Source organism: Uloborus diversus, chromosome 3, assembly GCF_026930045.1.
Source record: "Uloborus diversus isolate 005 chromosome 3, Udiv.v.3.1, whole genome shotgun sequence".
Taxonomy (NCBI): Eukaryota; Metazoa; Arthropoda; class Arachnida; order Araneae; family Uloboridae; genus Uloborus; species Uloborus diversus.
In genome coordinates this window covers 207,138,356-207,151,566 of record NC_072733.1, presented here as the reverse complement: position 1 = coordinate 207,151,566, position 13,211 = coordinate 207,138,356, and the positions used below count along the sequence as shown (strand labels likewise).

The 13,211-nt window shown below is 31.0% G+C and overlaps 1 protein-coding gene across 1 annotated transcript in view; it reads left to right on the top strand.

The window, feature by feature from the left end:
• LOC129219401 (nipped-B-like protein) overlaps nucleotides 1–13,211 on the top strand; it is a 59,345-nt gene that overhangs the window by 23,018 nt on the left and 23,116 nt on the right. Inside the window, exons 3-6 of the mRNA XM_054853790.1 lie at nucleotides 1,876–1,934; nucleotides 2,807–2,890; nucleotides 8,245–8,346; nucleotides 12,403–12,494. The gene's annotated coding sequence lies outside the window, so the exon portion shown is untranslated. The remainder of the gene's footprint in view (nucleotides 1–1,875; nucleotides 1,935–2,806; nucleotides 2,891–8,244; nucleotides 8,347–12,402; nucleotides 12,495–13,211) is intronic.

Genomic DNA, 13,211 nt, shown 5'->3' with positions numbered 1-13,211 from the left:
CATTTGCTTCCCTCAGGGGTTTCAGTCCTGGGAGAAACAGAAGTAGACCCACTCTCTGAAGATGTTATTGAATAATATTTTTCTTTTTAAAATAACAAATGACTGGTTACTTAAAACTTTTAGAAAATTAAACAGTTTATTAATATTAATAAGATATGTATAGAACTTATGTTAGTTTTTTAAGCTGTACATATATTTTTATAGCATTCCTCCCCCCCCCCCCCCCCCAACCTTGATTTTTTTCCAGCATGCCGGAATGGATCAGGCAAGTGTTGAAAATCGGCAACCCCCAAATTTTGAGTCATGCCAGCTAATGCAGGGTAATACGGTATAGAGACCTACTAATAAGAAAATAACTGACAACGAGCTAGCTTTATTATTTATTGAACTTTCACTTTCTGCAATAGCTACCTCCATCGACCCGCTAGTTTATTTGTTTTTATGACTTTCTTTAACTAATAGCAACTGTTAGCAAAGCAGTGTTTGCACTTAGCTATCTGTAACCTGGGTCCCAGGGACCTATTAATGAAACAGATTTGGGTCCTTTGGTGGAAAAAAAAAATGAGTCACTTAAATTTCAAACAGAAAATTTATTTTATTGATTAAAAGATTTAGACATTGTGTATCTGATTATTTTTTTCCCACGTCCAGTTGAAGTGCAATTTTCATTAATTTTGAAAATGTTTTCAAGAGACAAGATGAAAATATGTTGCTAGCCTTTCATTTCATCTTAAAATGCAATCACATTATTGATACAAAGCTGAAATAATGTATGCATACTTTGTTTATGTTATTGTCTATGATATCTATTAAGTAAGGTTTTGGAAATAATTAGTATAATACTAGCTTATGAGTAAACTTATAACTCATTAACAACAATTTAATTAAACATATTCACAATATTTTTACTTATAAACTGTTTGAACACAAGAAAGGAGTAGTGTGTTCATCAAAAGCAATTAAATAATTTAGGGTGTTAGTTTTAAAAATCCTCCCTCTGTTTTCTCTTAAAATCTTTCAGCTTGTGAGTTTCATGAACTCAAAATTATCCTTAAATATTATTACAGTTCTAAATTTATATTCTAACACAAATGTTTGAAATATAAATGCCCCAAAACCTCTCTCCTGGCTACAATACTGATCTTAAGTATTTTGATTTCTTCCTGTGAAAGAACAATGCACTCTTTGCGCTACAATCATGGATTTTTTTCTTTTTTTTAAATTTAGGCATGAAAATGTACTTTGAATGTGAAGATGGCAAAACTAGAAAACCCTATGTGAGCTGCTATCTTCTTTTTATGACCGAGTGTTTCAGACTTTTTAGAAAAACTTTGATTCATTAGATATTTTATCAAAGTTTCTCTTGTTGTAGAAAATGCAATATTGTTTTCCTGTACTTTTTATATTATTCCCTATTATTTACATGCTTAAATTGAACCAAATCTACATACACTGTGCGAACTTATGGTAGTACCTTGAAAATATTTTTTGACTCTTGAAAAGTGTTTGAATTTTTTCTCCCTGTAAGGTATGAACCCTGTAGTTACGCTAAATAATTCTCATTATTTATTTACTTTTTATGCAATATAAGTTCAATGTTTTTCTTTAACCAAGGAATAGTTATGATTTGCACGCAAAGATTGATATTTTGATTTGCTTATGAATTTCCAAAAATGTTTCTTTCCACAATCTTGTGGTGTTCCCCAATCTTTCCACAATCTATTTTCAACTTTTAAAAGCACATAAATATGATATATTGGTCGTGCAACTGAAAATAATATTTGAAGAAAGAAATGGTACTCAAAAAATAATGAATTTGGTATCATTATAACCTGATAAGTTTGTTTGTTTCTCAAAATATAATTTATTTTTCAGACTTCTCAGCTTAAATGTTTTACATCAGAAGAAAGTTTGGAGTTCGATGCAATTTTTCTGTAAGTTATTTCATTGCAGATAATATTTTTCTATTGTTTTTCATTGTGTATATACAAGGTGTTTCAAAATGAATTCCCCTATTTTGAAATGATACACCAGCAAAACCATATGAGATAGAAAAGTGAAACAAGTTGTATGTTGCACCAGGGGTCTAAAAATTTTTGTACACCAGTTTTCAAAAATTCGTAGAGTGCTGCAGTCAAATGTTTTTTAATTAGTGTATGAATGCTTATTGAACAGAGGTCAGATGTCATTGTGATGAAGTAATATGACCATTTGATTGCATGATGTTACAGCTATGAAAGGCAGCCATATCGAACCAATGGGTTCGATGTGGGCTATTAGATTTGACCTCTGTTCAATAAGCACACTTTCATACACCAATTAAAAAACATTTGACTACAACACTTTCTGATATCCAATTTTCAAACAGTTTTTGAAAACCAGTGTATAAAAAATTCCAGACCTGCTGGTGCAACATACCTCATGTTTCACCTTTCTATCTCACACAGTTTTGCTGTTAAGTCATTTTAAAGTAGAGGAGCCTTTTCTCACATATCAATTAAGAAACATTTGACCACAGCGCTCGCTGAATTTTTGAACTGGTTTTGAAAATCAGTGTATAAAATTTTCCAGAGCTCTGGTGCAACGTACATCTTTTTCACTTTTCTATCTGACACGGTTTTGCTGTTATGTTGTTTCAAAATAGGGGAGTTCTTTTTGAAACATCCTGCATATTTCTTTTTTGTATATATATTTGATGTTAAGATTTTTCATGAACTTTAAGGGGTTTAATATGTGACATAGACATGGTGCAGTTCTTTACTATTTTTACTTAAAACTGACTGTGTAATGTGTTTTTCTTTTCCAGGTAATTCTGGAGTGCTTGTACAGCTGCATAAGATTCCCTGTTCAGGAGCAAATTGTCTTGTTGCAACTAACCAGCTCTAAAAATGTAAAATTCATTATGTCAATTGTGCAGTTACCTTGAAAGATTATTAGATGTAGTAACTCCTCATTTAATCCAAACTCTATTAAACCAGACTTCGTTCGATCCAGACAACCATTTAGATGTACATACTGTATTAGCAAAACAATGAGAAACAAAAAAAGAAAGGCTAATTGGCGAAATAATATTTTTGTAGGCCGTAATTTGTATTTTTGTATAATTTTCTCTTAGTATTTTATTTCATTCTCTTGAATTCAGAATAAAATTTTTACTGAGTACATTAGTTGGTTCATGTACCTTGGCTCAATTGATAAGTAATTTTGTTTGATCCATGCCGTTGTTAATTCGGACGACCTGGATCCCCTATTAGGTAGACTAATGAGATTCTACTGTATCTGTTTAAAGCTAATTGATTTTTCTTAATGTCATTACATGATTTTTTTTTGTTCAAATTGCTTGAACAAATTGCCTGGCACTAAAAGCAATAAATCAGGGAATCAGAATCATATAGTTTTATTTTGTGGTATATAACTTCAATTGTGATTACTGTATGCAAAAGCTACTGTTTTTCGTTTGCCTTAATTTTTTCTCTGCTGGGACAAAAAATAAGTCAAAATCTATGTTAAACAGATTTTTCAATATAGATTTTGTACTAATCTGCATCTTAAGTAACAGTATGTGAGTCATTTCACATCAACTGTCCTAATTTTTCAAATCATCCTCATTTGACCAGCCTCATTTGATCATTTTTGATGAAGTTTCAGAGATTTATCCATGCCTTTGAAATTAATCCAGTAGCAAACAAAGTTTCCTCTATGTTCGAGGTCATTGCTGTCCTGGATATCTGAATTTCCCGTTTTCTTTTAGATCGCTATCAATAGCTGTTGGCCGGTTGTTTGTAAAGCCTAAGTTTCTGAAATAAATAGTAATGCTTTTAAAATATGAAGAAAACTGTTTAGAGATGCTTGTAGCTAACAAAATATTTTAAAACATTAAATGAAAGAACCATTTAAAACTGTAAAATTTTTATACACTCATTACTCTCTAAAAAATCACTGCAGGCTCAATAATGTTTTAAAAAGAAAAAAAGGAAGGGTAAGAAACATGTCTGTGAATGTAAATGTATGATTTTTTATACTAGTGAGTTAAGAGTTCGGTTTTGTGAACTCATTTTTTTAAAGTTTTGATTTTGCAATTATGTTAGTTGTTAATTCTTGCTTTTGCATTTAATTAATATCAATAGAAATTTGTTTTTTAAGTTGTTGCAGCCTTATTACAGTACTTTCTCAGCATTTCTTGCAATTTTCACTTAGTCATTTTAATCCGGCTCTAAATTGCTTTAATTACCTCCATTCAATAAAAAAAGCACCATTCTTAACCTGAGGTTATCCATTTTCCCACCTTTTTATTTTGGCATTTCCCTACTCACAGAAAGCATTCATTCTTCACCACTTTCTCTGTTCCCATCAGAATTTTTTTGACCTGTGATTGCCATCGTAGGCAAGCTTCAGTGAAGGACAGTTTGTATCAGATTTCTGTAAATTGTGTTCTTTGAGTGAGAGTAAATTGTGTTCTGTAAAGATGTTGAAAGCAATCTTAAGCCTGCACAAAAAAAAAAAAAAAAAAAAAAAATGTAATTGCAAGTTTGACAATAAAAGTTCAAGTTACAGCAATTTGTTCCTAACTATATTTCTGAAATGGCGCTAGAAAAAAGTTAGCCGCAGATAAGAACCCTCGCAAAGAAGTAATAAAAAACAAATTAAAACAAAAAAAAAAACTTGTAGGAATAGTAAAATCCCTACATAATTATTGCCAATTATTAATTTGGAAAAAAATATTCATGATTACAAATGTATTTTCATAAAAACATGCATTTATGAAGGATTAGTGAAGGTGAAACCTCGTTAAACTGCTACCCTTGACTGTATCCAACTCTCGGCATGTCACTAAGGCTGTTGGCTTAATGAAATTTGGCTGTACAGTGGACTCCCTCTATCTGAACACTCTCTAATGTGAACACCCCGATATTCTGAACACATTTGGATGATCCCAGCAAAACTCCATAGACTGAACATGGGCTGACCTCTCTATACTCTGAACACCCTATAATATGAACACCCCAGTATTAAGATCACTATTTTTAACTCCCTTCAATTATTGCCTCTCTATGTACTGAACATATTCACAATCGGTACTCGGGAATTCCTATAAACCCAATTGGAATACCTGAAATACATTCTTGATTTTATCATGATTGAATGGCATTTTAGAGAAAATGGAGAGAGGAAAAGAAAATTATTTTCCTGGATATTACTACACCACATGACACAGGACCCAATGCAAGGGGGTGGTTTATAGGGTTCAAACCCCCTCCGAAATTTTTCATCCAAAGAAATGCTTTCCATTATTTACTTATTTTATTAATTTATATGTTGTTGACAAAAGTAATGTTATTATTATTTCAATTTTATTTGTGAAATGAAATTAGTATGACTGAAAAATTGTACAAACTCGGTGTGTTTCTGGTAGTTATTGAGAAATTCATTTATTATGTAACAGTATGGCGTTTTGTAAGAACATCTTCTCCCTCCATTTAGATAATCTATTGTAACAAAAATCAATAGAATTCACATGAAACTAAATATGATAGACCATATAAATGTTTCAAAAAATGTGTTTGGTAAAACCCACTCCAAAACAAAAGTTTGGTTATGGCCCTGACATGACATCATTCAGCTGAGTAATATGAACCTGAAGTTTCTGCCACTGAACTACATTTCAGGATTCCAACCATTGTATCAAGTAGTTTTCAAAACCTTTAAAGTGTGATACTTTCAAGCAAAATGCGGTTGAGAATCACCTGGAAACATTTTCACTTGGATGATAACGGTTACCTTGCATGAAGCAATGCAAAAGCAGATTGAAAATAACTTCTTTTCCAGGTATTGCACCAATGGCTGTATTGTAATATTTTATTATTGAATGTTTCATTAAACTTTTTAATTAAAAAATAAATTCATAAATGCAAGAGTTTAGGTCCTACTGAGTTGGATTAGACATTACACTAGCCACCAATCCAAAATTCAGCATCTCTATCTCAGTAACTGGTATAGCTCCCTGCGCAAAGTACTGAACATAGTCCATTAACACAATAGATTATATATACAGCCTGAGTAAAAACTTTTAACGCCAGTAAAAAATTTTGAGAAAGTGAGAAAATAAAATTAAAGGGATTTTAATATTAATGTATTATTAAGTATTAATGTTCATTTGTAAGAAACAACACAACAGACAAGTTTTTTAAAGTATGCAATTACCAGAAAAACAGTAGCATATTCAAAGTTAGTATTTCAGACTGAGTAGGCCCCCAATATTTCTTAAACACCAAATGTAGATATAGTGGAATAAATATCACAGTAGTTAATAAGATTGGCAAACCCTTGTAGTTTTTTCCTTAATTTTTCGAAGTTTTGGGGCTCTTTGTGAAGGTGTCAAAAGGTAAGAAGCTGTCAGAGAAAGAGGGGAAATTGAAACTTTTTCTTCAACGAGGATGAGTAGCCATACTATTACAAAGAAAATAGGAAGGTCTAAGACTGTGGTCAACAATTTATTCAGATTAAAAGACAATTATGGTAAAAAAAAAAAAACACAGGAGGAAGACCTAGAGCTTTGTCCTCGCATGATGAAAGAAAAGTTTGCGAACTTACATCAACTGGAAAGTACTCAACCAAGACTTATTCAGCTGACTGGCTTAAATGTTTGTCAAAAAACGAGAAATAACACAATTAGAAGGTGTAAAAGTTTTATTTATGCAGCAAAATTGACTAAGCCTCAGTTACTGAATAGGCACAATATAGAGCATTTCAACTTTAGCCAGAAAATCGTGATCTGGGAAATAACCAATGGATACAAATAATTTTTTTCTAAAGAAAAGAAGTAGAACTTGGATGGATGGAAGTACTATTTGCATGATTTACGAAGATGAAAAGAAATATTCTCCAAGCGCCAATTATGTGGAGGCTCTATCATGACATGGAGGGTGCTTTGCTTACAATGGTATGGGCTTAATTGTGTTTGTTTCGGGTAAAATGAATTCACAAGCATATCAAAATGTCCTCGCAAGTTGTCTTTTACCAAATGCCGAAGTTATTGTTGGAGAAAATTGGAAATGTCAGCAAGACAATGCACCTATCCATTTGAGTAACAGTAGAAAAAATTGGTTTTAAGATAACGACGCTGAAACTTTGAAATGGCCAGCTCAGTCTCCAGATCTCAACCCAGTCGAGAACTTATGCGGCGACTTAACTAGAAGAGTTAATGCAAATGGGAGACATTTTACTTCATCAACAGAACTGAAATTTACTGTGGAAGATGAATGGTATACAACAGATCCCGAACTTTGTTAAAAACTAGTTTCATCTATGCAAACAAAAATATCTGAAGTCATTCGAAGAAATGGCTCTTACACAAGCTTCTTGATGTTTGTATTTTTTTCTTCATATGCTATTTTTTCTATGTTGGCCGTAAAGATTTTACTCAGGCTCAAATATTGATCTTCAATATTTTCTGATAATGAAAAAATTACAAATAATATTTTTGTCTTTTTTTACTTTTTTTTTTGAGGTTAATAATTATTACTCATGTTTTTTGATCCTCAGTTTAATGTCTAAAATTTCTCAAAAAAAAAAAAAAAATTACTGTCCTTAAAGTTTTTACTCAGACGGTACATACATTGTCCAGTATAATGAACACCCCCACTTTTGTAGAGAGAGCCAGCCCACTGTATTTGGTATATTTGTATTGAACCTTTGGTCACAAAAGTAAATTTATTAAAAAAGGAAATCTGAAACACTAAGCTCCTTCAAAGTAGTCTCCTTGGTGATGCACTTCTGCCAGCACTCTTGCCATTGCTGAAAACATTTCTAAAAGTTTCTTGGATGGTGAGAAGCTGTGCTGTTCAATTCTGTATGATGTCTTTTCTTGACTCTGGGAGCATTTTTATCGCCTTTGCTAGCATGTGAAATAGTCAAAATACACTACTTTTTTTGTTAAGTGCTTAAGAATTATTTTTCAAAATGTTTAGCTTCAATTTCCACCTCAATTATTATGTATTCTTATTACTAATGTTTATCTAATTGTTACAAAAAATAAAGGGGACTGAATATTAATATGTTCTAAACATTGACGTTAATTTTTAGAAAATACATGATTTCAGATAGTCACAAAAATATATTTGATTTCAGTCCTTAGTATTTTTTTCCCTTTCACCCATGCTTGTTGTACCTGCTGATTTGCTGAAGTTTGCATTTTTGTACTTGCTGCTAATATTTGAATGTAACTATTTGATTATTTTTTTTTAGCAAATCTTTTGCTGTGATATTGATGACAAGATGAAAGATGGGCTAATTCCAGGCCAATGAAAATACTCAAAATGGCAATTGTTCTTGAAAGTTTACTCATAGGTATGTTTAAAATTAGATTTCTTGGTTTTATATCACAACATGCATATAAGCAATTTTCTGAAAGTAGAGAATATTTATCGCATTTCTCGAAACCTATCTATACTGAGAGGGGTTTACGACAAGGTGATCCTTTCTGGTTCCTCCTGTTCAACTTGGCTCTAAAAAAAGCTGTTCGATACTCTGAATTAAATCCTAGCGGAACCATCCTACAAAGAACAGGCCAATTACTTGCTTTTGCGGATGACATTGAGCTGTTGTTGAAGCTTTTATCTCACACTTGAGAATCGAGTAAGAGGAGTCTAACCATCAATGAAAATAAAACTAAATTTATGATTGCATCAAGCAGAAATGTAGATACAACCCCTTTGAAAGTAAACAACTGTACATTTAGGAATGTGAAGCAGTTTAAATACATGGGCACAATGATCTCAAGCTGCAATGACCTATATATTGAGATTAAAAACAGGCTATCCATGGCTAATAGGTGTTTCTATGGCCTTAAAAACTCAATTAAATTCAAATTACATTAGCTTTAAAACTAAATTAATTCTATATAAAACATTGATAAGACCTGTTGTCCTGTATGGGAGTGAATGTTGGGTTCTCTACAGGGCAGAAAAAAAGCTTTTATTGATTTTTGAGAGAAAAATTTTAAGAAAGATTTTTGGACCAATAAAACAAGATAACTGTTGGAGAAGAGCTTATAACCATGAAATTTACAAAAAGTATGGTGAACCTAAAATCTTGAAGGTTATAAAGGCATCTCGCATTAGGTGGCTAGGCCACATATTTTGATATGTAGATGCATTTCCCACAGAAAGAGTCACCTTCTCCAACATTGAAGGAAAACGCCTAAGAGGGAGACCCTCTGTCATGGGGGGGGGGGGGACTGGATGGGGTAGAAAAGAACTTCAAGGTAGTAGGAGTGAACTGATGGAGGGCCATTGCAGGGGATAGGGTTAGGTGGGAAAGACTTCAAGAGACAGTCTTGGCCTGCAACAGGCTGTAGCACCAGCAAAGAAGAGAATGTTTAGAATGAAGAGAAATGTTTAGATTCACATGACCCTTTATTTTTATTGGATTTACATCAGATTAAGTATGAATGTCAGTTTGCTGTATTTATTTATTAAATTGGCTTTGAAAGAGTTGACTTCAGAGTTTGACATTTATTTTTGTGTTCTCCTAGCTAAAAAGCGTCTTGTCGCATATGTTCTGTGTGATATTTTTAATATTATGTATTAAGAATGCGAATGCATGAATTAATTTCAAATGATGTTATCTTCCTGGTTGTTCTTCCCGGTTGTGTTGTTATCTTCCCGGTGAAGAATTTCATGAAATGCATATCACTAATTGAATGCTTTTTCTCAAAGAGAGGTATTCCAATTCCACTTATTTCTGATACTTGGTTTAGATATTGTATTGAATTAATGTAATCAATTTTATAAGTATCAAATGAGTACAGTATTGGATCTGAAATTAATTGTATGTACATAACTTTTTGCCACTTATGTATGTATATAACTTTTTAGTAAATGTATGTACATAACTTTTTGCCTCACATTTTAGTTTTAAATTAGTTTTTAAAGTTTGAACTGTTTAAATCTGGGTTGCCACACACCAGTATTGGGCAAATTTTGATTGCATGGACAATTAAAGATTAACAATTGATCAATTGGTAAATATAATCACAACAAATAACAGTTGATCAATTGTAAACTGTAGTAGTGAGTTATCAATTAATTATTGTTAATTGTAGTTTACTACAATTAACAATTGCCAATTGTTTTATGAATTTTAATTAAAATTAACTCTTTAAAAAAAACATTGGTTTTGTATAATATACTGTACAGGCTACAAGTCTACCTGGAACATGGACGTTGGACGGGTACCATATTACTATCTAAGTATTTAAACACACATGTTAGCAACAAATAAAAGATCAATGCAGAAAAATCATCAGTAACTTTAATGAAACTTATTGAAACCACAACTACAACAGTAACTTTATTATGAGTAATAAATTATTTACTGCAGCATGTGACTTTTCTCAAGAAATCTTATGACTCCAGCAAAATTTCCTCAGAAAAGGTATATTTCAATTAAAAATTCAAAAAAAATTTTTTTTTTCGTGTAGTAAAAGTCCAAAAAACATCTGAGAGAAATAACAGAAATGTATCTTATGTACACGATTTAAAAAAAAATTTAAAACAGCGGTCTCTGAGACCTCACGTGACCTTTTATGTTCTCCTTTCTCACCTCTCCTGTTACAGGTTAAACTAAAACTGATTTACACAAACTTAAAACACTTAAAACACAAACACGGAAAATGATTTGTTGAGCAATCAGCACCAAATGAGAATACGAAATCAAATAATACTTTAAGACTCTGTACCCTGCGCTGCACCTGTTGTTACATAAAGTTAATTGTTAGTTTCAATTGTTTCATAAAACAATTCAAAAAATTAATTGCAATTTTAATTGTGAGAAAGGATTAATGTACCATAATCCAATTAAATTATTTGCAAAGTGCAATTAATAGTGTAATTGTGATTAATTTAATTGCAATTAATTTTTTAATAAATTAACAAGGTAGTTGAAAAAATATTTGATTAATGCCCAACACTGCCACACACCAGGAGAATTTGTAACTGTCAGGGAAAATTGTAATGTCTTAAAATGTTCAAGGAAGAGTCAGGGATCACAAATCTTTGAAATTTCTACTATGCCATTTGTGCAAAACTGCTAGAATGCACTAAGTGCCAAATTCCAGATATGCAAATTTTCAGATTGTGGAGGTAATGTCAAGTTCATTTTGAAATAATTTACGTAATATTGTTAAATGAAAAATCCATGCGTATAAATCACAATTATAAAAATTGACCATTCTTATATAATAGTATGAAAATCATAAAGATCTGATTTGTATTCTTTCATTACATATTATTTTGATTCTTTTGAAAATGTTTTTCTCCAACATATACTTTTCTAGAAATTACTTGTCTTACTAGTATTTTAATGACTTTCATAAAGTGAATGATGTTCATGAAAATTTAAAGAGTGTCTTAAAATTTTAACTTGTATTAAAACTTATTTTTATGTATGCTTTCTCTCTGAAAACATGCCATTTTTGAAAGTATTGTTTCGTCAAAAACTGCTTGCTGTCTTCAAGATTTCAATCCTTTTGCATTTTTCAAGATTCTCAATTATTTTGAGAGTTGAAACTCATTTTCACCTTTTCTAGATTATAATGGCTTTATTTATTTATTTTTGGAAACTTGAGTTTTGTTGTAAAAGTTAAGTGGTATGTGTAAATTCCTTCTTTCCTTTTTTATTTCTTGGGAGAAAACATGCCTCTCAAATAAACTAAATGGAAAGGGAGCTATTTTAGAAGGGTAATCAGATTAAATAATAGCGAACCTTTCTTACCTGCTGTGATGTGATTACACAGATAAAAATTTGGGCCTTTATACTCTGGACATAAATATAACCTTTCTTTTATACGTGCAAAGTTAACAGTTTTGTGACCCTTAAAAGTTAAACAGCTGCTTCCAAAGTTTAAAACAGTACAACATTTGTTCTGGGTCAATTCCTTTCATCCTTGCAATATTTATATCTTTATTTCTTATAATATCTTCACATTTACTTTAATATTATGTACTAAATGTTCTTCCAGGGCATGTTGCTGCCTTAGATGTTTTGCACTTTAAATATAATATTTAGTATTGAATATTGGAGCTATTTTTCAACAGATTTCTTTAACAGTTTCTCAAATTATGGGTCACAATCAGGCCCTAGTGGGTGTAATGCTGTTTTGGAATGTTTTAATAGGTATTAGACTACAAACTTTTTTTTTTTTTTTTTGTTATTGAAGTTCATGATTTTGCCAAAATTTTCCAAGTTATACTACTATTATAAAGCATATATAAAACTTTTTCATTCTTATACATACTGCACCTTTTCAAGAGTTTTTGATGTTACACATTTTTAATGAATGCATTGGATTGATTTTGTGTTTAATTCTTAATGCTTATGAAATTGCATTATTTTTTCTTTAAGAGACATCAAGATTGAACTGTTTTGTACTCTTTGAATGCAATGCCTGCCTTCAGTGACTATGCAATATCAAGTGCTTTGCTTTGTATTTCTAGGTAAGAAAATTAGCATTTAAAGTTTTTCTTAAATGTTAAATAACTTTTAACTATGCTGCTCATCAAAAATTAAAGCAGGAAATAAGTGTTAAGAATAATTACAAAATTATTTAATTCACTTGAAAGTTTATGTCATCATTATGAAGTGCATCTTACTTACAACTAAACATAAGTAAATTGTAAAAGTTCTGTACAGTAATTTCATTTAAAATAAAGAACAAAATAAGAAAAGCTTTTAGCTACTATAATTTCATAAGAGCTAATGAGAAGTATTACATACTGGCTCAAAACAAACTGGAAGTGAACTATGTAGGGGAATGTGGGACAAATTGAAATAGTGGGACAAAGTGAAATGGTAAAATATTTACTCTGCTTTTAGCGGCACCTATCTATTAACATTGTAGCTATGTAGTAATGCATGTAGTCTTTTCTAGTCAAGAAAAAATTATCTTTGAAAATCAAAGAATGTGATAGTACAAGCAGTTTTCAAAAACCGGTTCTTATATTGTAATATTTTGTTGTAAGTCAAAAATTATTTTTGTTTTTATTAAATGATAAAGTTATTGTTATTAACATTTCAAATATTAATTGAGACCTACTAATGTACGGTGTAATATTTATTTAGTTAATATTAAACTTATTTGTGTTTTAAATATTTCGTACAATTAGACAAGTACATAAGGTCAAAGTGAATGGGGAAAAGTGAAATAGTTAATT